The 24,361-nt window shown below is 36.9% G+C and overlaps 1 protein-coding gene across 1 annotated transcript in view; it reads right to left on the bottom strand.

The window, feature by feature from the left end:
• Nucleotides 1-23,482, bottom strand: part of LOC131427522 (uncharacterized) — a 103,681-nt gene extending 80,199 nt beyond the window's left edge. Inside the window, exons 1-2 of the mRNA XM_058590789.1 lie at nucleotides 22,869-23,482; nucleotides 16,046-17,090 (exon numbers count right to left, since the gene is read on the bottom strand). The gene's annotated coding sequence lies outside the window, so the exon portion shown is untranslated. The remainder of the gene's footprint in view (nucleotides 1-16,045; nucleotides 17,091-22,868) is intronic.
• Between the last annotated feature and the right edge of the window lie 879 nt (nucleotides 23,483-24,361).

Below are 24,361 nucleotides of genomic sequence, written 5' to 3'. Positions count from 1 at the left end.
TTTTTGGACAATTCACGTATTGCCATTGATTTGTTCTTCATGATTAGAGATACCACTTTCTGGTCCAGTTTCGGGTTGGAATAACCGTGTTTTCTGCCTCTTCTTTGTAGCTCATCCAAAGAATAGTGTTCCCCAGAATAGTGTTTCTGGCATGATGAATTCCAAACCGCTTCGCCAATTTTCGCATTGTAATACCCTTCTCACTTAGCCATGTGCCCAGAACCTTAATTTTCACTTCCTTTTCAATACGCGACATTTTGAAAAAGCAGAATTTCAACCGCACAAACAAGTAAACAAACGAAAGCTGGCAGCCAAACGCACAGCATTTGGCTGCACATTGATCTGAGCATAAAAAACCATCACAAATACATGGGTACAACACAAATGCATGCGGATAGCTTATTTTCGATACACTCCTTAGCGATTCAAATTGAACTGCCGAGTTTTGCATTAAATAGTTCAATTTAAACTGTTATCCACCAATGAGTCTGCGACGAAACGTAAACAAAAGTATTAACAGGGTTGATCTAACACATTGGTAAACTTACCAGTCAAACATTTAAGTATTCGAAATAGTTTCTCAAAATTTCCATCCGGTGTTCCGAACGAATTTATTATATCCTACAAAACTTGATGGTGGCAAAGCAGCTTATTTTCTCTCCTCGGCGATACTAGAAATTAGCAGCTAGCTACGGGTTCGAGTCCCGTCTCTGTGGTAACATTTTTGTGGTTGCATTTGCATGTCATTTTCTCAATCTATTTTCCTTATTAGAAACTGATCAAATTTAAAACTAGCTCAAGTCTGCTTTAAGTCTTAACAAGACTAAACAACAAATTACAAAAAACAAATCATATATCACTAAAAGAATTCAATTTCTGAACTTCTTTCGCAAAATGTTAAAGAAAAAAATATTTCCTTTTATCTTTTGATCTTTGTCTTGCTCTTGCTTTTGCTCTTGCTTTTGCTCTTGCTCTTGCTCTTGCTCTTGCTCTTGCTCTTGCTCTTGCTCTTGCTCTTGCTCTTGCTCTTGCTCTTGCTCTTGCTCTTGCTCTTGCTCTTGCTCTTGCTCTTGCTCTTGCTCTTGCTCTTGCTCTTGCTCTTGCTCTTGCTCTTGCTCTTGCTCTTGCTCTTGCTCTTGCTCTTGCTCTTGCTCTTGCTCTTGCTCTTACTCTTGCTTTTGCTCTTGTTATTTTTCAAATTACGAAACAGGTGAAATCTCTGTGCAATTTTCTTCTCTTTCAGGAAATTTTGTGACCGCAATTCGGCTATAGATCACATATGAAAACCAGGAAGCAACCCATCACCAATGTTCATTTGGGAGACGTAGCCTAGTTCGTCTGGTATGGAATGTGTGGATGCTGAAAATTTCTACCCTTGGCCAGAGAATAACATTACTGTTCTGGTGAAAAATATTTCATTCTCAGCAGACGATTTTTCAGTATCTAAACACACAATAACCGTATACTTTAAGCTTAACGTAAAGCTCTATGACAAATATGTTTCAATAGTCGCATCACCTTGCCTTATGAAAAAAACAAGTTTATGAAGGAAAATCGTTTTCAATCTGTTAACCAAAAGGTTAAAACCGGATTGAAAATAAACAAGTAAATATAATTGTGCGATGTTTTTCATGAAACTTGAAAGTTCTGTTCGGACGTATACTAGTATACCCTACAAAAAGTAATAGTTTGGAGCTAAAATTTGATGTTTTTTCTTTGCTTTTTTCTGCATCGACGCTCTGATTGGCGGTTTAAAATTTCAAACTCGGTGATTCCGGAACCGGTAGTCGAATCTGGATAAAATTCAATAACAGCTTGAGGCACTAAAACTTGGGCCTTAAGTTTTCGGAAATTGGAAATATATATATACAGACATTTTGCAATCTCGACGAACTGAACCGAATGGTATAGAACACTACGGGTCTCGGTTTAGAAGTCGGTTTTTCAGCAATTGTAATGCTTATTTTTAATGGAAGGGCCAAAATGGTTACGTTACTCGATTAGAGGTTAGACGGGCGGTTGTCCTTCCGTTAAGTAGGTAAAGACTCAAAATTTACTATTTTTCTTGTCTTTTAAAACGTAAAAGCAAGCCGACAATGGGGTGACAATATCATACTGAAATGATAAATCCAAAGTGCTTACCTTATCAGCTTATCGCATCGAATCAATTCATCACACAGACTATGGTTTCAAGTTGAGTACCTTACGAATTCCCACAAAGTCCGCCACTTCATCGCGATCGGTTGATCAATCATCGAAGCCGAACTCGACCCGGGGCTCACGTGCAGTGTCTCGCATTCGGCATTCGAAACAGGAAATTAGAATGTTGACATTGATTCGGATTGATGTGTATTTAAATAAAATAACGAACGGATCTGATCGCAAACTGAATCGCCCCGAACACAGAAATTTTCGGCAGTATTGAAGATCTACAGTCGATCACAGTTCGCAATGAAACTGGGAAATTTACAACAGGGATGTCACACTCGCAGTGTCTCCTCTCTTCAATGGCATATATGCTAATGCCAGCCAGCAGTTTTTTCCTTTCCCCGTATGATATCTGTATTTATTTACGCCTAATCAGCAATCCAACACGCCAACCGGCATAGCATTGGCGGTGAGTGACGCGAATGCAACCGGAGGCAGTCATTTTTTTCAGTCATCTACTGTGCTGTCGTTTATTTCATATTGATATGTTAATTTGATACAGGCTCTAGCGGCTTGCGAGTTACGGGGCCGCTTGAAAAGTGTGCGATGCACAGCGCATTTAAGTGCTGACACTACAGCAAGTGAAGTGGGACGTGGCTCAGACGATTCCATCATACGTAGAAAACAAAACAAAAAAAAGACAGTAGTTCATCTTCGAGTAGGTGTCTGGAGGTAGATTGGTTCCGGATAGAAAATTTGCCAGGCAATTACCCACGCCAAAAGAACTCGTCGTGACAACTGCGACGATTGATCCGAATGGCGCATTGCTGGTTTGACTCGTTCCGAGTCTGCCGAGGAGTAGGAACTGACTTATTGCCACCCACACGCGATCTTGCAGTTGTGCTAAGTGATGTGTCAATAAGCAGCCGGTAGTTCACTTGGCGATCTTGTTAGACATCCAATGACAAAGACCTGCTGGATAGACAAGCTGACTGAGCTGATCGTGCTACACAGCTAGCTTTTCCGGCACTAGGCAAGCTATTGACAGTTGGTTGAACGACGTTGTATTTTATGTTCACTAGGGTGCCAATATTTAGGGGCCATCCAGGGGATTACCCACCTGAAATTTCGATCGATAGAAAATTCAATATTAGTATTATTCATAATTAGAATATTTGTAACTTAGAATAATAAAGAAATGATGAGAAGAGGTGAGACGTGACAAGCGTCACTTGAGCAAGCAGAAATCTTTTAGTAACTTAACTTTTACCTTCTCCCATAGGAGTCGAGCTAAAAGGTTTTTTTTTTACCATTTACTATCCGAACCGGTAAAGTTACCAGAAGTTGGCACTTCCATCTCTTCTGGTAGAAAGTAAAAGTTAAGCTACGTACAGAATTCTGTTTGCTCAAATGACCTTTCACATCTCACCTAGGATTACGTTTTTGTTTTCTATACTGGGGTGCAAATTCAAAATACAGAAAACAAGACCGTACAAACAGCGGTCAGGTTTTGAACATCTACATGTTTAACTGATATTCGATATCATATCACATATTTTAGATATTTGATGATCGAATCTTCAATTAGTAACGAAGTATTTCTAATTTTCCCAGTTTCCCAAACTTTAGTCATGGTTTCCCCTACCAGATACGGTAGTTTCGAATACATAAGCTCTTGAATCAGTGCGTTCGCATTTAAGAAAATCTCTCATACAAAACAGGGGTGACATTATGTATCTCGATTCGATTCAATTTTTTTCGAATCGACCATGTTTCGTATTATTGTTCTCGATTCGAACTCGTTCATCGAGCTGCGTTCGACTTCACTCGAAGAGGTATTAGATTATCCAGAAGTTTTGGTATTATGAAACCAAAACAATCGAGCTCGTAAACGACTAAACTCGATAAGAAATGGTCCAAAGCTTTATTGCTATCGACTTTGAATTTTCGAATGCGTTTCTTTTTATTTAAAGGTAATTATCGATAGCATCATGGGTTTTCATAAACATATTAGCGTTGAAAATCTTTATTCTAATGCATCGTTATATATGTTGATTTGATATATTTTGTACGTTTGGCATATTGTTTAAAAATCATATCAATTGAAAGATGCATGGCATTTAAAAAAATAACAAGAGTAAGTCGAAACTAAACTATGTCCAGTAACTGTGGTTTGTAATAAATCTTCTGGAACCGGTGGACGGAAAACGTTACTCAAACGAATGAAAATGGGATTTTTTTTATTTAATTTAGACTTTTTTCAGTCTTATCTGAATTACTTATAATGTGTTGTGATTTTCTGCGCTATGTTCGGTTTATATTAATCAATTAATCAATAATCTTAAAATGAAATATGAATTTCGGAGAATTGAAATTGGGTATTATTTACACATCTGGAAAACTCTTAGTTTTAATGGTTGGATTTAAAGGATAATTGATAAATTTTGATCGAAATTGATCACATTTATCAGCTTGCACAGGTAGTCTCATTCAAATAAAATTTGTATGTGTACAAACAATATAAAATTTGATCCGAAATTTTCAAATATATTAGGCTTACGAAACTTGAATAACGTTTTGTATTTGTTAAGTTTCATAGCTAGTAATCGTTTAAAATCAAGTAAACTGATTTTTTTTCAGACACCTTCAAAGTATATGGAATATGTCAAAAGTATCACCATCCTGCAATCCCATGACAAGCACGTAAATTTGACTCTTCATTAAAAGATATTAATACTACAATGAATGGTTTGCTCATGGCATACTACAACGAAAGCTGCAGAACCTAAAAGCCTTTGATTAAAACTACATATATGGACGACGTAATTTGTATTTGACTTGTAACAAAGCAACAATAATTTCAAAAGTGTATCTTTAGATTGTGTACAAACATCGGCGTCTCAATTGATTTCAATTACAGAAATGTGGTCAAATTGTTCCAAAAAGAAATTTCGCGTTGCATTTTTCTTCTTTTCAGTTCTTGAACAAAATAAATGTAATCAAAAATATCCAGTTTCAATTTTTTCGCGATTGCAAAGATTGCAATAGCTGGGTTTGTTTATTTTTATTTGACAGTTCGAACAGCGCTAGTCGAAATCTACACACCAAAAATTTTGGAATTTTATCGGTGACCTTTTTTGCAATATGACGCAATCTATCGAAACCTAATCTGAAAAATAACTCAATTTTAAATGCCACAACATGTAAAGAAATTATTTTTTTTAGTTTCCTAAAATTTGAGTTACAGCGTTGTAATATTACCGCCTTTGAAGTAATTTTACTGAAAATTTGTTAAAAACAAGTAATCGTATAACCTTCAATGTTTACTTGTGTAAAATTACATTTCTCAATACCTGAAAATACGTTATCGTGTACCTAAAATTCTTCTTTAAGAAAACAACAAATTTCTCTTCGCGCGGGTGTCTAATTGGATTTATTGGAGAAATTTTTCTCAGCTAAACGGACGAAAATCGTTCATTTTTCGAATAGCAATAAAAAGTTTGGTGTATTAGACAGCTATTCATCGGATTACGATATATTTAGGTTTTTGTGCTGTTCTTTGGGAGAAAAGATTAATGACGTTATTATTCAAAAAGAGGTAATGTAGAGGTAATGTAAATTGAGCGGAATTACATCATCATTTTATTTATATATTCCTTCCAGATGGGCACTAAAATTGATAGCGTTACTACTGACTGTTCAGGTCCAGTACTCGTTGCTGTAGATTGCGGAAATAATATGTGGATGCATTATGTAGGGGAAAGTCTTATAAAGCGCCCCTGCTAGCCAAAATGCCCCCTTTCCTTTCTTAAGCATTGAAGACTTTTCTGAACCAAAGTTTTATCACTAACACTATCTTTTCGTAGGATCTTTCTGCTATGCAAGTTTTTTGGTTGTCGTTTGCAGGAAAGTATGAGAAAACTAAAAATTTCATTTTGCAGCTTTTCGATGTAAGGTTTTGCGTCGACTAAATAGATGTTTTATCCGCCATTTCTTTGACATACTGATTATCTCAAAACAGTAACTTTATGGACATTTCAAGAAGCATAATGCATCATTGTTGTGGGATAAAATGTCTTTTGTTGTGTGTCATGCCACTGATTTGTTGTGAGACATATTTTACGGCTGCTGGGGCATTATGTCTGAGGCGAGCGAAAAAAACTAAGAATGTGGCCGTTTTGGAAAATGTGTTTATATCAATCAATTCTTATCTTTTCTATTGGAGTCATTGAAAATTATGTTCCTCATCCATAATGCAATGAAATACTTACATTCTCGAGGAAAATATATCAATACACTTGGAAATATCTCAATGTTTTCTTAAGGGGGGCATATTATAACACTTTACCCTATTTGCGGAGCAAGTGTGCTTAAGCGAAAGAACCGAATTATTGATTGTCGCCATTATGGATTTGATGTCAATTCATTACGTACATAATTTCATGTATATGAAACAAACATCGAAGTTCATGGAGTTCATCCAGGAATACTTTCTTAAGATTCTCCCCATAAGTGGATCTAAATCAAATGCAACACGCAAGGGACAGCAGCAGCGAGTAGTTAAGCGCCTAATAGAGGCTATCTCGAATCATACTTAGGATTCCCAAGCAATATCAGTATATAGATGTCATGTTTCATCTATATAAGTCTACATACATTCCGAAGAATCGTTCTTGTTAAACCTTGTAATTTATTCTGTAAAGATGAAAATGTTTCATTAATTGAACTGGTAATTCAATAAATACAATTTGTTAATGAATAGCAATGTATTATAATTTAAAATAATCGTTATTTCTTTAGTGCATAAAAACCATGAATTTTAATGCAAGATCTCGTAAACTTATGTCCCATTGTGTAAAATTAGAACTTATTTTAATTTTACACGACTAAAATCAATTCATGGTAAAATTACAGGTTTGTAAAATTATGTGCCAAGTAAAATTAATAACACATTTAAAAATGGGTTATTTTTGACGCTCGAATATGTCAGTCACAGATGATTTAAATTTACACGATTTTTTCTAAGTGTGTAGTACCACCTTGTTAGGGTCTCGATCAAGCGGTCGAAAGCGATACGTAATGCCACAGTTCAGTCGAATCGACTTCGAAAATAATCGTTTCGAGAAACTCGATTCGAGATGCATAATGTCAGCCCAGGATTCAGTATGAAATCGACTTGCGCTCTCAAAAAGTCCAGGAAATAAAAGTCCAGGAAACATCATTCCTTGTGCAAGAATCTTTTTTTGTTCCTCAACATACTCACCATAAAATGCAATACAATTGTTCTAGAACTTTTCTAACTTTTCGATACCTTACTTATGGAAACATTTGTCCATGTCCCCAAAATGGGCTTCATTTGCGGCGAGGACTTTCTCATTCGAGCCAAGTATTTTTCCCTGGGGTATCTTTTCGACATTAACATAGGCGCAGGGGACTAGATTCTTGAGAATATGGTGGGTGGTTAAAGATGTTTATTGCCTTTCTCATATAGAAAGGTTATGCAATTTTCTCAGAACTCAAATTCAAATAAAATGTCTTATGGTCCCATAGTCTGCTATTAAATTTTATCCCGACTCGACTTCCGGTTCCGGAATTACAGGGTGAAATGCACCAAAAAAAATGGAGAAAATAGTCACACACGTTTCTCAGCGATGGCAGAACCGATTTTCACAAACTTAGATTCAAATGAAAGGCCTCACACAATTTTCCTGAGTTTCATTTGAATCCGACTTCCGGTTCCGGAATTACACGGCAATATGAGAAAATTTATGAAAAAAGGCGCATTCGATTTTCTCAAACTAAGAAGCAAATAAAAGGTCTTGAAATTCTTTAAAAAGTTCCCGAGAAGTTGATCCAGATCCGACTTTCGGTTCCGGTATTACAGTACGATTCACAAGCGATGGCGAAATGAGGGGCATATCTAGCTGGCAGACCTTGTTAGTTACACAGATAGAAATATTTTGTGAATTTACATTTATTTTCATGCACATATTTGGAGCAGGCAATTGAATGGAAATTTACATTACAAAACGAAGCGGTTTGTAAATATACAGTCTTGTTCAATGAAAAACTAAATGAATTTTAATGTAATTTTACATCAATCATGGTTTTAAATAAGATTTTCGTTTCAACCGATGTCTATTTCATAGTACTATCGGTTTACATGTCGTGTAAGTTTCATTATTTCTTTCTGTGTAGACAATATACAAAACTACTTTGGGACTACTAGTCCCCGGTTTCCGCTTCCGAAAGCACCGATAATGGTGAAGAAAAAATGGCCAAAAATGGAACTCACTTCGATTTCTCAGCAACGGTTAAACCGATTTTCACCAATCATGATTCAAATTAAAGCTCTCATTATTTTAAAATATACTGTGCAGTTTCATTCAGATCCGACATCCAGTTCCGAAGTTATAGGGCGATGAGTGTCAAAACATTCAAATCGTCACTCAAAATGACGATGCAAAACTAGTACCCGACGGTACGGTACGTGTGGCTTTGCTCCGTTCGCAGTGTGCTTTGTTCAATTTCGTATAGCGTGCAAGGTTGTCACATTAAAATTGGCCTTTACATATTGAAAGTTTATGCAATCACTTGAAAAATTGACTAGTGAAAATTGGTCCAGAGGGCTAAAATTTCAGAATGATTCATTGAGTTTATTTCTCGTGTAGGATTTTTTTCTGACTGAAGAACTGCTGAAAATTACAATGCTTGGAATAGCATATCTCCACGTGCTCATCAAATATCTCGACTTTGAAGGCTTATATTAGGTGTACAACTTCGGATATAAATCCATACAGCGGCCCTTGATACCGGAGTGCAAATAACACTCATAGCAAGTAAAATTCTGTGAGAGTGGAATATTGCGTCATTGGAAAAATTAATTAGTTGTGAATTGTATTGTATGTAGAATTATGTCACCTGTAAAATTCATAATTTTTTTTCTGTGTAGGTCATCAAATGGTGAGAAAACTAATTCCTCACACGGCTTATTACTGGCCGTCGCAGAATGTGAACATTTAGGGGTTTTTTAAGCACTGACGAGCCGAAGGCGAAACGCGAAGAAATAGAAACAAAATATGTGCTTTTTGTACAAACCAACAAAACCCCTAAATGTTCACATTCTGCGACGGCCAGTAATAAGCCGTCACTCGTTTACGCCTGAGACGTCAGAAATAATATAGCACTTGTGTTAATATTGTTTGAGGGTTGCATAAGTAGTGCAAACTTTGCGTCTGCTTAGCGGTTTAAGTTGAACTGCTAGGCACGAGATGGCAGTTCAATTTGAACTGCTTTAAGCACTGACGAGCCGAAGGCGAAACGCGAAGAAATAGAGCTTAAATTTGTTATTATATAGCCGGATGTTCTTACTGGAAGGCGCTGGGTCCTCACTTTATTTCAATTTATATTCGTTTTCAATGTCCTAAACACAAGCTTTTGATTTATATGGCAAATTTTCAAGATATCTAGCCATTTTCAGTAATATGATTAATTATCAACAAATACGCTTGAAGTTCTGAAAACTCTCTAGGAAATGAAAGAAGCAGATAAAATTTTACTTATAAAACACGCACAAACTTTATCCGTGGGAGCAAAAATCGCTCTGGCCAATATGAAACAATACTAATACGGTTTATATAAACAGTAAACTTATTTGTATCATTACACAAATAAGATCATAGATAAATTGAACCAATTTTTTTCTTGATATCAAGATATAGCAGGATTGAACCAACATAGACATTGCCGATAACTTCACTTCAACTTTGTTTGTCATGTAATAAATAGTTAGTTTATTTGCAATCAGCTGGAACAAATATTTTTCCTCATTTGACAAGTCAAAAATTTTGATTCAAATCAAATAGAGAACATTGTTTATTTTGAAGAGAGAGAAAGTAGTTCAGGCTTAGTTTATTCTAGCTAGAAATCATCACAAATCAAGTAAAAAAATCTACTTGCAGTTATGTTATTTTAAACATGCTCCATTTCTCTGCGTGTAGACCTCGTCTCTGTTATTAGAGATGTCGGAATATCCATCGATTGATCGATTAATCAAATAATAACCCAGACAATCGATTAAGTTAAAAATTATACTTAATCATTGAATAATCCAGGAATTTTAAAAAATCCGACATCCCCATGTGCTACCGATGCCTTTTAGTAAAAAAAGCCCCATACTCGAGACCAATAAAATCAACTTCAACAAATCAAAATCGAACAATCGTTTCATATATACGTCACTGGAGCGATGGTTTAGTTTTTTTCTTTCTTTCTCTTTAATTAAACTCGCACGGCTCATTAGCACATCGCAAAGTAGGCGAATCGAATAAAAGGATGACGTCATCGACGAAGATTCCACCGGGAAGCCGAGTACATAGTGCGCCGAAGCAGCCACGAACGCTGATGACTTCGATGAACTTTTCATTAGCGCTTTAGCGGTGGCAGATAAGTGCACTGCGGAATGGAAACAAATCGAAGAAGGCAAAGTTCCACTTTCTTTCGATTTACGCACTTGAAGCAACAACAATGAAAAATTAGTTTTATTGCCCGCAGCCGACCAGCAATCGGACAGCATGTGACGAAATGTTTACTTTTGAAGGCAGGGTTGATACTTTTTTTCGCTCTTCTATTATCAAAGTTTTTTTTTATGAATTAAGTAATGAATAAGTGCTGACAGTTCGAACCCATCACCTCCAGCGAGAAGCCTCCATCGCACTGCTCCTGTCAATGGTCTAATCAATGAACACATCTTCGGTGTATGGAAATATTTTCACTCGATTTACTTAATAATGAGCCGGTGGTAATCAGTTTGATTGGAAACGAAAGGTTGGTTTAAATTGATTGCTGTAGAGTAAACAATCGCCGCTTGAGCCATCGAATTGTCGAAACATCTCCGTGAGCATGTGCAAACAGCTAATTAGTAAGAAGACTTTTGTTTTTAGAACGGTTGGGCAGCCGTAGATGGAAATTTCACATAAATAACAGTTCACGTGATGGAAGGACAGAACAGTGCCCCCCGAAAGACTTTCTTGGAAGAAGATTTGAGTACTAAGATTAGGGTTTATCACATCACAGTGGATGGCTTTGTATATCACATTCGATTTCAATTGAGTGACGTGAAATTTTACTGAATTGCCAACTAATTCGTTTTTAACCAAGACCAGCTAAGAATCCGTTGTCTTCTATCACGACAATGGCTGGCCACATTCTGTGGTTCAAACAGAAAACTTCTTCTCGTCAGACTTGGTGATATTCGAATACGATAGATTTCGTTGGGCGAAGACCACTCTTAGTGGAATTGCGCTTTACTACAGACGAGAAAATCAAAAATTGGGTCGATTCTTTCTCGGGCAAACAATACGTTTTTATCATTCTTATAGAGAAAGGCTATATCAATATGAAAATTGACGGCTTGTAACCACTTTCCACAAACTCGTGTTCATATGAAAGGCCTTTTGACCTCATTCGAGATCTCTAGGTGTCATTTAGATCTGACTTCCGGTTCTAGAATTATAGAGTGATACGAGCAAAATCAATGAAAAATGAGCACTTATTGTTCTGGAAGATGGCAGAACCGACTTTCCCAAACTGCGCTTGTGAACTTTATTCCCATAAAACATCCAATTTCGGAATTACTGACAATGCTAAGAACGTGTTCCTTTATATGACGATGTAAAAACTGAAGCAATCTTTTGAACAGACATTCAAATGGAAGTGATTGAAATGCAGAATAATACTGATTTAAAAAATGTATTTTTCTTAGTAAACAATAAGCCCCGAGTATTGTCCACCTTAGACGAAAGATGCAGAGCAAATGATGTCTCTGTTCGAAAGTACGGATTTTTGTGAACAGTTATTTTCAACTATGAAATTAGTCAAGAATGACCACCAATCAAGACTGACTGATGTACGATTAGAATGCTGCGTACGTGTAGCTATCTCATCAATTTCGGCTGATATCTATCAACTTGTGTCGAAAACACAGTGTCAAATGTCTCATTAAAAATTGAAGGTGAAAGGGCGAAAGTTCGAGTCCGATACTTTTTCGCAAATTTCCATTTTTCGCTGTTTGATGCATTTTCATTTTCTCTCTCTCTCTCTCCATCTGATGCTCGTTAGTAGTGATATGTTAAAATTCAGCTCAAGACTCATTTGTCTTTAGATAAACCTTAACATAGTTTTGCTAGATGGCTTAAAAACTATTAGTATTTTAGAATGTCAACTAATTCCGGATTGGCAGATCAATGCATAGGGCACAAGTCTTACAAGTCAGTTGTCGTATGTTCGAGTACCGACCTGGAAGTATTATTAATGTCGTATCACCAGCCATGCAATTCACAGTGGGGAAAAAACAATCGAAACACGACTCAGCTCAATAATTCTATAAAAATTGTTTTTAATAAGATCGACCGCAAATAACTGTATTATGTTTTACCTCAAGTCATCTTCTTCCATGAATTTACTACTAAGTTCTACTGATCGGTGTTTGGGCCAATTATGGTTAAACAAGGCAGTACTAAGTTTCGAATATAACCTCAAAAAATTGTTAGCAGATAGTTTCCATGATCGCATGAATCGTGTTACATCGTTTTACCTCAATTTTCCCACAAACATAATGCTATGTTGAACTCAGATTTACAATTCCGAAGCAGATATCAATATTGATCCATATTACGTACAAAACTTCAGTGATAATGTGAATGACAGTACTAACCTGTTTAACCCCCTTTATCCCAATTTATTTAATAAGTCGTATACTGGGTGAACTTTCTTTCGCATTCCGATAGTATGCTTATTGCAGTTGATTAAAATCCATTGATGTTACGAAGAAAGAGCTAAAAATAGGATTACAAATAGTTTCAATGATCACGCGAATATTGTTATACCTTTTTACCCCAATTTATTTCATAAGTCGTTTTTCTGTTTAAACTTTCTTCCGCTTACCGGAAGGAGGCTGATTGCAGTTTATTTGAATCGTTTGATATTACGAAGAAAGCCCTAAAAAGTAGAGTAAAAATAGGTTCAATGACCGGACAAATCTTGTTATACCGTCTTACTCCAATTTATTTCATAAGTCGTATTTCTGGTTCAGAAAGAACCGAAGAAAACTATAACAGCGATACAATTTATAAAATAAAAGGTTAAAAAGGGTTGAACGGGCTAGTACTGTCATTCCCATTATGTGTATTTGGATCACTGAAGTTTTCTACGTAATATGGAGCAATATTGATAGTTCGTAATGGATCTGGTTCTGGATATTTATCAAAAGACTCAGTTATAGAATAAATTGGGGTAAAACGGTATAACAAGACGCTTGCGGTCATTGAATCCATTTGTAATCTTATTTTAGGTCTTTCTTCATAATATCAATCGATTATCATCAACCGCAATCAGTCTCCTTTCGGAATGCGAATGAATACTAAACCAATGATACGACTTTCGAAATAAATTGGGGTGAAACGGGATAAACTGGATACTTGTATTTAATTGGACCACAGATGTTCTGTACGCAATATGAACCAATATTGATAGATCGTATTAGATCTGCTTTTGGATTGTAGATCATATTTCCACAGAATATTATACCTAGAAAAGAAATGGGGTAAAACGGTATAACAACGAGTTTGTTGCTGTCATTAAAAATATGTGCAACCGATTTGTTAGACTTTTTACCTTTTTTTACAAATATAAAAAATAGGTATAGAATTCGCTCATACTTTAGAAAAAAATTCCGAGGCCCGGAGGGCCGAGTGTCATATACCAATCGATTCAGCTCGACGAACTGAGCAAATGTCCCTGTGTGTGTATGTGTGTGGGTTTGTGTGTGTGTGTTTTTTCAACAAAGATGTCGAGATCTCAGAGATGGCCGAACCGATTTTGATCAAACTAGTCGCAAATGAAAGATCTCCCCGTCACCCAGAACGCTATTAAATGGTTTTGAGATGTTTACTTTTTGAGTTATACGAAGTTTTATGTCAAAATTGATTTTTGACAGTATCTGCCACACTTGAACTTGAAAACAAAATATTACTTAGATTTCGCACTGTAATACCTATCCAGCAAGCCATAGATTGTTCAAATCCGTCCATTTTTAACGGAGATATCGTTATTTTTGTGTAAGCGACTTTTCCCCCTATTCCAGCAGTAGGAGTTTTGAGCGCTGTATGAAGGGAGCATCGTGAAACATGATTTTTCATACTGTTACGTGCGATTTTTCCTAAGTTCCAAAAAGACTGCGTACAGCATCCTTTTTCATGACATTTTGCCTCGGACCGATTTTAGCACGGTTCGTTTTGGCAACGTAATCGTTTGAATATGACATATATAAACCAGATGGCGACAAAGACGGCATCATTTACGAGTTGAAAGCTATTCCATAATTATATTAAAGTTAGCTACTTACAGCAATAGATGCTTGAAGAACATAACACCCATATACCATTCGAATCAGTTCGTCAAGATCAGCAAATGCATGTGTGACAAATAATTTTACTCAATTTTCTCGGAGAAGACTCAACCGTTTTCTACAAACTCACATTCATATGAAAAGTCGTATGCTCCCAAACAAGGTTCTTAAATTATGTTTGAATCCGACTTCTGGTTCCAGAACTACATGATGATATGTGAAACGAAATTAAAATTGTGTAACTAATTTTTCTCGTAGATGGCTGAACCGATTCGAAATTCAAATGGAATCTAAGAATCATAGTCGATAAACAAATAAACTTATTTCAGTTTTAGTGGTATTCAGTTTTCTATTCGGAAAGTATCCAAAAATTTCATTCGCACTACGATTTCTCAAAAATATCTACACTGATTTTCAAACATTTTGAAACAAATGTAAACTATACAGCTACTCAGGTGAATTTGTCTGACTTCGGCTACACCGATTTTTGAATTCCGGTTCCAGTATCGAATCGTTTCTCAAAACTCAATCGTTTTCTCAAAAAAGCCACTTCCAATTTCAATAACAAAAACTCAAATTGAAATAAATTTATGGTCCCATACAAAATTAATGAATTTTATCCAATTCTGAAATTACAGGATGATGAATTTTTAAAATTCAAACCGATATAGAAGATGACATTCCCAAAAGCTTTAAAGTTGGACTCAAAACTATTGCAATTTATTCGTCAAAATTATTCATGGCCATACGAATCGGTTTGGGTTATGCTGGTTTCTGAATACCGGCTCTGGTAGTACCATAAATAATGACGAAAAACTCTAAAGTGGAACTTACTTCGACATATCATGGAATGTTCATTCGATTGTCACACGTTTTGATTCAAATTCGATCCGATTTGCAGTTTACACATTACAGAGTAATGAGTGATTAAAATCTCACATTGCCGCTTAAAACGACGGTCATTAAAATAATGTCATGAGAACTAAAACACCGAAGAATATTCATGCAAAAAACACATGCGGATTGATAAAAAAAAGGTATCATCTCACTGCTAGGTGGATTAAGCACGTTTTTACATTAGAAGAACTCTATCCACTCTTCTGCAAGTACTTCGTTTTTTTTTGTTATATATAGCTAGTCTTGAATACAACATAGTACAAAAAGGGATCCTGGGGTAAAATTAACATGATAGCGTTTCGTGTGGTCCTTCTAAATACATGGAATCGAATTTACTGACCATTTTACACCAAAAAACGTGCTTTGCGGTTAGCTGTATCATGCCTCCAAAACATCGTCCTATTTTTGGTCCATTTTCCCCACTGTGCAATGGTTCTGTATGCTATGAATCAAAGTAAGTATGCAAAGTCAGCCGAAAAACAGGGGCAATGTTCTACATATCTTGGTTTAATGACCGCAATTGAAAATGTTTCACTGAAGTAACAATAATCACCTGTGTTAAACTAATTCCATCTGTAATGAAATTACTCTTACCTTTGCTATTCCCTTGATTTCTCCAGAGAATTCGTACTTGTAGCACAACACGCTTCAATCGTACAAAAAAAAACAATTTAATTTCACTTCACTTCACTTTAATCGATTCTAACTCAGCATTCTTCACATAACTTCGACCGCACTTTCCACGTCATATCATAAAAACAGAATAAAAACCAAATTCATTATTCCATTTGAATCATCTCATTTTTGGTAGCCGACGAACAACAAAACACCTGGTCGCTATTCTGGATGACAGGAACCACACTTGTTTCTTTTGAAAAAAAATACCAATCTACACACTCGTTCACTATGCTGAATTCGAGAAAAACACCGTCCTCAAAACAAAAAACACTCACACATCAACTCGACTGGATCTCGTAGCAACGAATTGACCTTGGCAGAAAAAAAGGCCTCGAATTCCAATTTTTTTTTTTACTCGATCACTCTTTTTCCATCCCATTCAAATGATAATCCGATATCGGCGTGTGCGTCACTACGCATGAAACAGCAGGATAGAAGGCGAATGAAATTCAATTATTTGCCCGGAACGTACTAAAAACCCGAAGAAGAAAAAACGATCGCGCAGAACACTTTTTACAGCAGCCTACAGGCTGGCTTCGAACCAATGCCAATCACCTAATCGGCATTAATCATAGCAGGCGTGTGCAGTGTGCGAAAACAATACACACATTCTTTCGATAGCGGTTACGGTGACGCAAGTTGGCACGTAATGTACCACGATCTCAGTAGGCTGGTAGGACATCCGCCACGGCCATGGGTTCTTGCTAGCAGTCGAGCCTACCACAAGGGAACTCGGCTTGCGCAGCGCCTGGATTGACGTCGATTATGTCCCCGATATTCCTGTCGGCTGTCAACCCTTGGTAACCTCAAAGTAATTAGCACCTATATCAATTCACAATTCGATTCCGCTTTGTCACTTCACCGACTAACTGACGTCGGGTCGGGTCGGGTCGAGTTTCGTTGTCGATCGTGCAAAAAGTAGATGCAAATAGTGCGAATCGAATCGTAACACTTGGGTAATCTAAAATGAAAAAAAAGTTATATTCGCATAGATTAGAACAGTGTGAGCTGGGAGTTGATCAAAAGTGAGGAATAGTTTTTCAGGCAATCATACCAGTTAAATCACCTGGAATTTGATTCGAAATTCAGTATAATAATTTAATTCGAGATCGGTCTGAATTCCGAATCAAACTCCAGGTGATTTAACTGAGCAACCGTTGAACAAAACGTGCAAAGTAAACAAACATTATATGTTACTAAAAATTTGAAGAGGAGTATTGCACGGATAAAAATCTATAGCCGGTACCATGATATTTTAATCATGAAATCATGAATCATGTCATCTCATTAAAATTCATGAGCAAAATGATTGATATTATGAAAATTTCTATGTAAGATGCGTTATTGTTCATGATATCAATCATTTTTATCCGTGTGGTATCAATGGTTTAACAATTAGCTAGGGAATTTATTCACATGAAATTTTTGATTATCTATTGTGTTGAACAGAGATCCAGTTCATTGCATTCAACTATTAATTCTTTAATGTAATATGTGATGAAAATTGATATATTTACGATCATTGTAAAAAGAATGATCTTTTCTGAAGTCATGTATATACAGTTTTCACTATAACTTTGAGTAGACAAATCTATTTCGAAAATCGATTGACTAAAAACAAAGTTATGACTCGGTAAAGCTGTAGTTCTCAATATTCCATTCACGATACTGGTGCCGCATGAATTGCAGATAGGGTAATTTTGAGCTTAAAAAAACTTGGAACAGGAAAAATAACATGTCCGTTGATTTTTCTTAACGGTTTATTGAGGCCTATCTGAGTCAAAGCCTAAGTAAAAGTACTATGGAAATTTATTTTTGTTTCGATTATAGAGGTTTTAACCTTAAGGTCACTCGCCTCTTCGGGCTAGAAAAACTTTCTGACCCTATGTGCGGGGATGAGAGTTGAACCCAGGCACGTTGCGTGAAAGGCATCGGCTTACCCATCACGCTGTACTCGTCCTCAATATGAAAAAATGTTCCATTTTTTATATTTTTTTTAAAGATATTTTTTATTCAGGCCTATTTGCGTATGAGCTTTACGTGGCCGATTGAGCCGATTTTTTAAATTATTTTTCTTTAGTTGGATCTCATTGTCCCCCTTTTTGTAGGGGGAGAGGAGCTTCCATATCCCTCCTGCGAGGATTGAGGGGCACTTCGTTCGTGGTTCGTCTCGTCATCCTTTGCCGCATCGATGGTATTGTTGTCGATTCCCGTCTTTATTTCGTTGCTAGTTGCTGTAGATGCGCCTTGTTGTACATTGGTTGCAATTGCTGGTTGGTTGGAGGGTAAGTTGTTAACTGCAGCTGGTGTACTTTGTTCTATAAAGGATGATGATGAATTCGTTGAAGGGGATTATTCATTGTTGTTGGTGGCTGTCACAGATGTACTGAGGTTGCTTGGGGTTGGTGTGAAGGAAGTATCGTTGTCATTTGGTGTGGTTGTCTCCTTGTCCAGTTTATCACATGGCTTACCGTAGTGAACAGCTTTTTGGCAATATTGATATGTGGCCATCTGATTGTCATAGGTAACAAGTGATTTGCACGGAACTCTTGTGTCTTGACCGAAAATCACATAAGAAGGTATAGGCCTCTTAAAGTGTATGCGTAATACACGTACGCCATTTGGAATAAAAATTCTTCCACTTTTCTTTTTCGATAGAGAGAATCTCTCCGTATTGGGACATAGTTTTGCGAATATAAGAATCGGTGACGCTAGAGTGAAGATCATGCACACGCACTTCTATAGCACTATCATCCATATATACTGGAATGTTGTACCTAATGTTCTCGTGCTCCACATAGTGCACATTGTTATTGTCTTTTGCGAATTGAATTGCATTTAACTCTTTATAAAACTGGATGTAAGCAACATTATTCGTCTTATTGCATTGAAGTAAATGAACACGTTTAATGTCAAGATGCATTTGCTCCTTAAGCAAACCTTCAAGTTCTCGTATCGAAGGTCGAATTTTGCACTGCCTGAAGTCAACAACAATTGTATTCTTTCGTGTCGGCGGTAGCTTTTGTTCGTTTGGTTCACTCATTTCGAGGTTCGTTCTATTGTTCACTACACAATACTGTACTTGGTTTCTTCTGTCCCGAACGTAAGCGGTTTTGTTTTATCGACTGACTTGAATGAGATGTGAAACCAAACTGAAATGTTTATCGTGAGATGGGAAGCGTTACATTAAGTTAAAGGAGCTAGAAAGCGTTGCATACGATCATTTTCTCAGATTGACGGTTACAAATCATATGAGTTTCTTTTGTGGAAATAATGAATGCTCAAAACCGTTATAAGGGTTGAATTCTTGCGGTAAACGAGTTACGATGCGTTACTTTTAAGGAAGTTATAGGCGTTACGAAGCGTTGCATGCGTTACCATTTTGTAAGTTATAGGCATTACGAAGCGTTACATGTGTTACTTTTTCGAGAGCTATAGGCGTTACGAAGCGTTACATTTTTTTTAGTTATGGACGTTACGAAGCGTTACAAACGTTATTCGTTTATAAAATACAAGCATTACTCGTTTGAACAATACATGCGTTGTGATGCGTTACATGCCTTACTTTTCAGTAAGTTTTAGGCGTTACGAAGCGTTACTTTTTGTAAGTTACAGGTGTTACGAAACGTGACATGCGTTAGTTTTTCGTGAGTTGTAGGTGTTACGTGCGTTATTGTTGTGAATTACAGGTGTTACGAAGTGTTACATGCGTTACTTTTCACTAAGTTATAGGCGTGACGCAGCGTTATGAAGCGTTACCAAGCGTTACTTTTAAGGAGTATAAAGGTGTTACGAAGCGTTACATGCGTTACTTTTCGTGAGTTTCAACGCGTTATGAAGCGTTACATACGTTAATTTGTATGAGTTCTAGACGTTACGAAACGTTATTCGTTTGTAAGATACAAGCGTTGTGATGCTTTACACTCCTTACTTTTTAGTAAGTTTTAGGTGTTACGAAGCGATACCTTGCGTAAGTTACAGGCGTTACGATGCGTTACTTTTAAGGAAGTTCCAAGTGTTACGAAGTGTTACATGCATTACTTTTTTTGTAAGTACAGGCGTTACGAAGTGTTGAATACGTTACTTTTTTGTAAGTTATAGGCGTTACGAAGCCTTACACGTGTTACTTTTTGTGAGCTTTGACGTTAGGAAGCGTTACATGCGTTACTTTTCAGTAAGTTATAGGAATTATAAAGTTTTGTAAGTTATAGGCATTACGAAGCGTTACATGTGTTACTTTTTTGTGAGCTATAGAAGTTTCAGGTGTTACTAAAATGTGTTACATTTTTAAAAGGTACAAGCGTTATGAGGCGTTATATCCGTTACATTTTTGTAAGTTTTGTGTGTTAGGAAGCGTTGTATGCGTTACTTTTTGTAAGTTATAGGTCACTAATAGTACTGTTGTTGTACCGTTGAATTTTACTATGTCACGTCATTACACTCTCACAAAGTCACTTTTTTCACAAAAGTGTATCAAACGTTATAATACAGATACATATTTCGGAATGTTATTTACATCCTTCCTCAGTGTTATCTGTATTATAACGTTAGATACACTTTTGTGAAAAAAGTGACTGTGAAAATAGTGACTTTGTGAGAGTGTAATAACGTGACATAGTAAAATTAAACGGTACAACAACAGTACTATCGGTAACAATATTCTACTAACAGCTCTAACGAAAAACTAGGCGTTAAAAAGCGTTTTGGCATCCCAATTTTAACATATTGATAAGTCACTTATTTGCAAAATTTACTGAAAATGTCAAAATTATTAAATGTTTAGAAATGATCCTACGACGACATGAAATACACTGATCGAAATTAGCACGATGATATGTCTTATCGAAACGAAAATTAGTATCTAATTTTGAAGGAACATGAGCATAAATTGTGTTCTATTCTATCCATGAAAGAATCTTTAGTTTTTTTATATGAGGGTATTCAGTAAATTTAAATGTGATTTCACATGGTTCAACGGTTTCGATATTTTGAATGTTACCGAAATGAGAAACAGAAACGAAACATAAAGTTTGATAAATATTATGGGGCTGTTGATCTTGTAGATTACACCGTGAGATAGAGGTTTTGAGAGTTACGTGATGGTCAAAACTCCACTGCCGATAAAGCACGTAGCAGCAGGTCCTGCGAAGCAGAACAGAGTTAAAACCACAAAAAATGGAGGATGAAACCGGGGTAAAATAAATGACAAAAATAATAGTCCACAAAATGGTACTGGACGACCGGAAAGAGAAAGTGCGCGAGCCAGATTCTGCGAATGAGAAAGATATCCTGCCGCTGGATCCCGCACATACTTATTTAAGGCTAGAAAGACGAACGCAAGCGCACTTCAAGTACATCTTTGGCTGAATCCATTATCATACGCCAGAGAACAGAATGATTACCCGCCAGTAGACTGAAGTCAGTACGCGTGTTTCGAAGCGGGACAAGTGCCTGAGTGGGATGGAAAGATCATAATGTCGGGTTTTTGGGATCGGCATAGTATACTTTTGGAGAACTACCTCAAATCAGAAAAAGCCAGTATAAGCATGCATTAATGAAGCGGTTGAAGACCACAATCGCTGTGAAATGACTATACATGAAGCACATGAGCATCGCTACCATGGCTAAAGTCTACGGTTTAGGTTTCAATTACTTGGGCATCACCCTCGTTCAACTGATTTGGCTTTCTCGTACTATTATCTGTGCTTAAACGTTAATTTATCTCTGAGAAATTTATGTGAGTTTCGTTTTGGAACTTCAGACCACTACTTCCGTAACCTTAATCCGAAACCAGTAGAGCCAAAGTAAATTTGTATGACCATCTACTAATATGACCTATAAATTTAGAAGCTTTTTTCCGTTCTCCACGAATCGGCTGTGCTAATCTATGCAGTAAATTGTCGTCATTTTAAGTAGGAATGTATGGCATCATCACAAGTCTTGTGGATTGTTGTGCTATATAAATATTTAGAAGGTCTTAGATATGTGTTACAGAAATAACATGACAGTAAACGTAAAGAAGTGTAATGCAATAACCTTCTCTCGGGAACAGCCACAAATTTTATTTGAATACTTCATAAAGACAGTTCCGATGAAAAAAAAAGTTTAAAGTATCTGTTTTAAACGCCGGCAGAAGGCACAGCGAGAATTAGGTACATAAGTAATCTTCAGTAACATTATTTTTTATCTGAGGGCACCTGATGCGACTTACCGATGCCATATCATTCACATTGAAATAGGAAACAAGACGTTTATGTCAAGTTACAGTTTGTTGATGCTTTTTTCAAACCCAGCATAGATCATTTGAAGTATAGCTTTCAAAAGGGCCTATCGCACGATTTCACTGTATATGAAATGTATTAAAGTTGAACTAGAGCATAATTAGTGCTTTTAAATGTAGGTCATTTGCATTTTAATTTAGTTATATTTCCAGTTGTATAATTTCCATAATATTTTGTCCTAATATCATGCGCGTTATAAGGACTACATAATAAAAAAAACACTACGAAAATCTTTTTAATATCATCCGACGATTGGTGTAGAGTTCGGTTACAATACAAAATGAATAGTATTTCCTATATGGATGCTAATTTTGAAACGAGACTCATCTACATTTTGGATTCTTTCAACCTACAAGAGTATTTGTTTCAAACCAATTTTCAATGATATGAATTCAATGGAGTTGAGATGAATTCCATTCGGGTAATTTATTTCAGTGTAGCTTTCAATACATACTAACCTTGCTAAGTTAACCGCTACCAACACATTTTTCACTAAAGCCATAAAACACTTGTTTAAACACAATTTAAACAGCTTTTGACAGACATTTTGCACTGCGTCAAACTTTCTACAATCTACTCGAAATGATCTTCAACTTGAAATAAACCACAAAAGCGCTTCCCGGGTTTCACGACTGCAACAAGGAATCCAACCGAATCCGACTCATTATTTCATCAAGCCGATTTAGTGCTATTGGCGCGACGACAGAAATATTTATATTCGTTGTACATTTTGTCCCCCTCAAAAGAAGACTCGACGACGAAAACAATCCGAAAACGACAGATTTCCACAGTCAGTCCGACAATCGGCAATGCAACCGGGCATCAGCCACGCCAAAAGGCCCCAAAAAGAGGCCACCCGCACAAGTGAGGCTGCTGATGATCGGATCAGCTCTTCTCCGGACCGACAGGTATGCCGATCATGCGCGGTCGGTGGAGACGAGGGCGCGTCAGCAATCAAAACGACGCGCGATGCTGGTGCGAGGCTAAAACACGCGCACGTACCGGTCGCGACCCGACTGGGGAAAATAATCCAAACAAAACAAACGTCTACTGCGATCGAGAGCGAACGATCAACTGAATCAACAACTACCGTCTCGGCTTAGGTTGCTACGGTTCTGTTCGGATGCGTTCCGTTGTGGAGCACGAAGCGGTAGCATCGAAAATTCATGAGTACGATTTGAGACGTGCTACTGGGTTATGTTGAACGATGCTGGCGTTGCATCGAACTGATCCGTGAGTGAGAGTGCGGGTTTTTTTTTGCAGTAGAGCAAATCTCTCTCTCTCTCTTTGTTTGTTTTCCCAGCGAGCGTGAGTGACCGAAGTTGGCGCAAATCAACGAGCTACAAGAGGAAACCACGTGGGCGAATTTTCGGAACTGACTGAGCACGAAGACGAAAACCATAGAAAGCTTCTTTTCTTCAGAAATCAAGTAAATCTTTCAATGTTCCACTGTACGGAGACACTGACAGCGCTTCTATTGATAAACGGTTGTACTTCTTTTTTCCATTAGCTCCCGCATAGATTTCCCACTTAGAAAAAAAAACGTTCAATGGTGGTCCTTCATTGGTCCAATACGTTGGATCATTGGTCCAATGAAAGTCCAATCAATCGTTCAACGAGAGGCCAACACGGGACCTTCGTTTGCCGATTTTGAAACAGACCGTTGAACCGAATGCCATTTTTTTCGTTCAACAAACCCGGCTGACAGAGGTCCATTGTTGAGCCATTTTTAACATGAGGAGTTGGAGTCCCGTTGGACTAGTTTTACTGGAGAATTTCTGAAGCTTTTTCCACTTATTTTTTTAAGCTAACACTACATACCTGCACAATACTTCTACTTCACGTAGAATAACAACAAATTTTCTTTCTATGTAAAGGTAACACTTAATTTCAACACTATTTTTGCAAGCGAAAAAACAACAACAAACCGTTCTAGCAAATTGAACGAATA

This window comes from Malaya genurostris, chromosome 2 (assembly GCF_030247185.1).
Source record: "Malaya genurostris strain Urasoe2022 chromosome 2, Malgen_1.1, whole genome shotgun sequence".
In the NCBI taxonomy this organism is placed as follows: domain Eukaryota; kingdom Metazoa; phylum Arthropoda; class Insecta; order Diptera; family Culicidae; genus Malaya; species Malaya genurostris.
The sequence above is the reverse complement of the archived record's forward strand: the minus strand, read 5'-3'. Positions and strand labels throughout refer to the sequence as shown.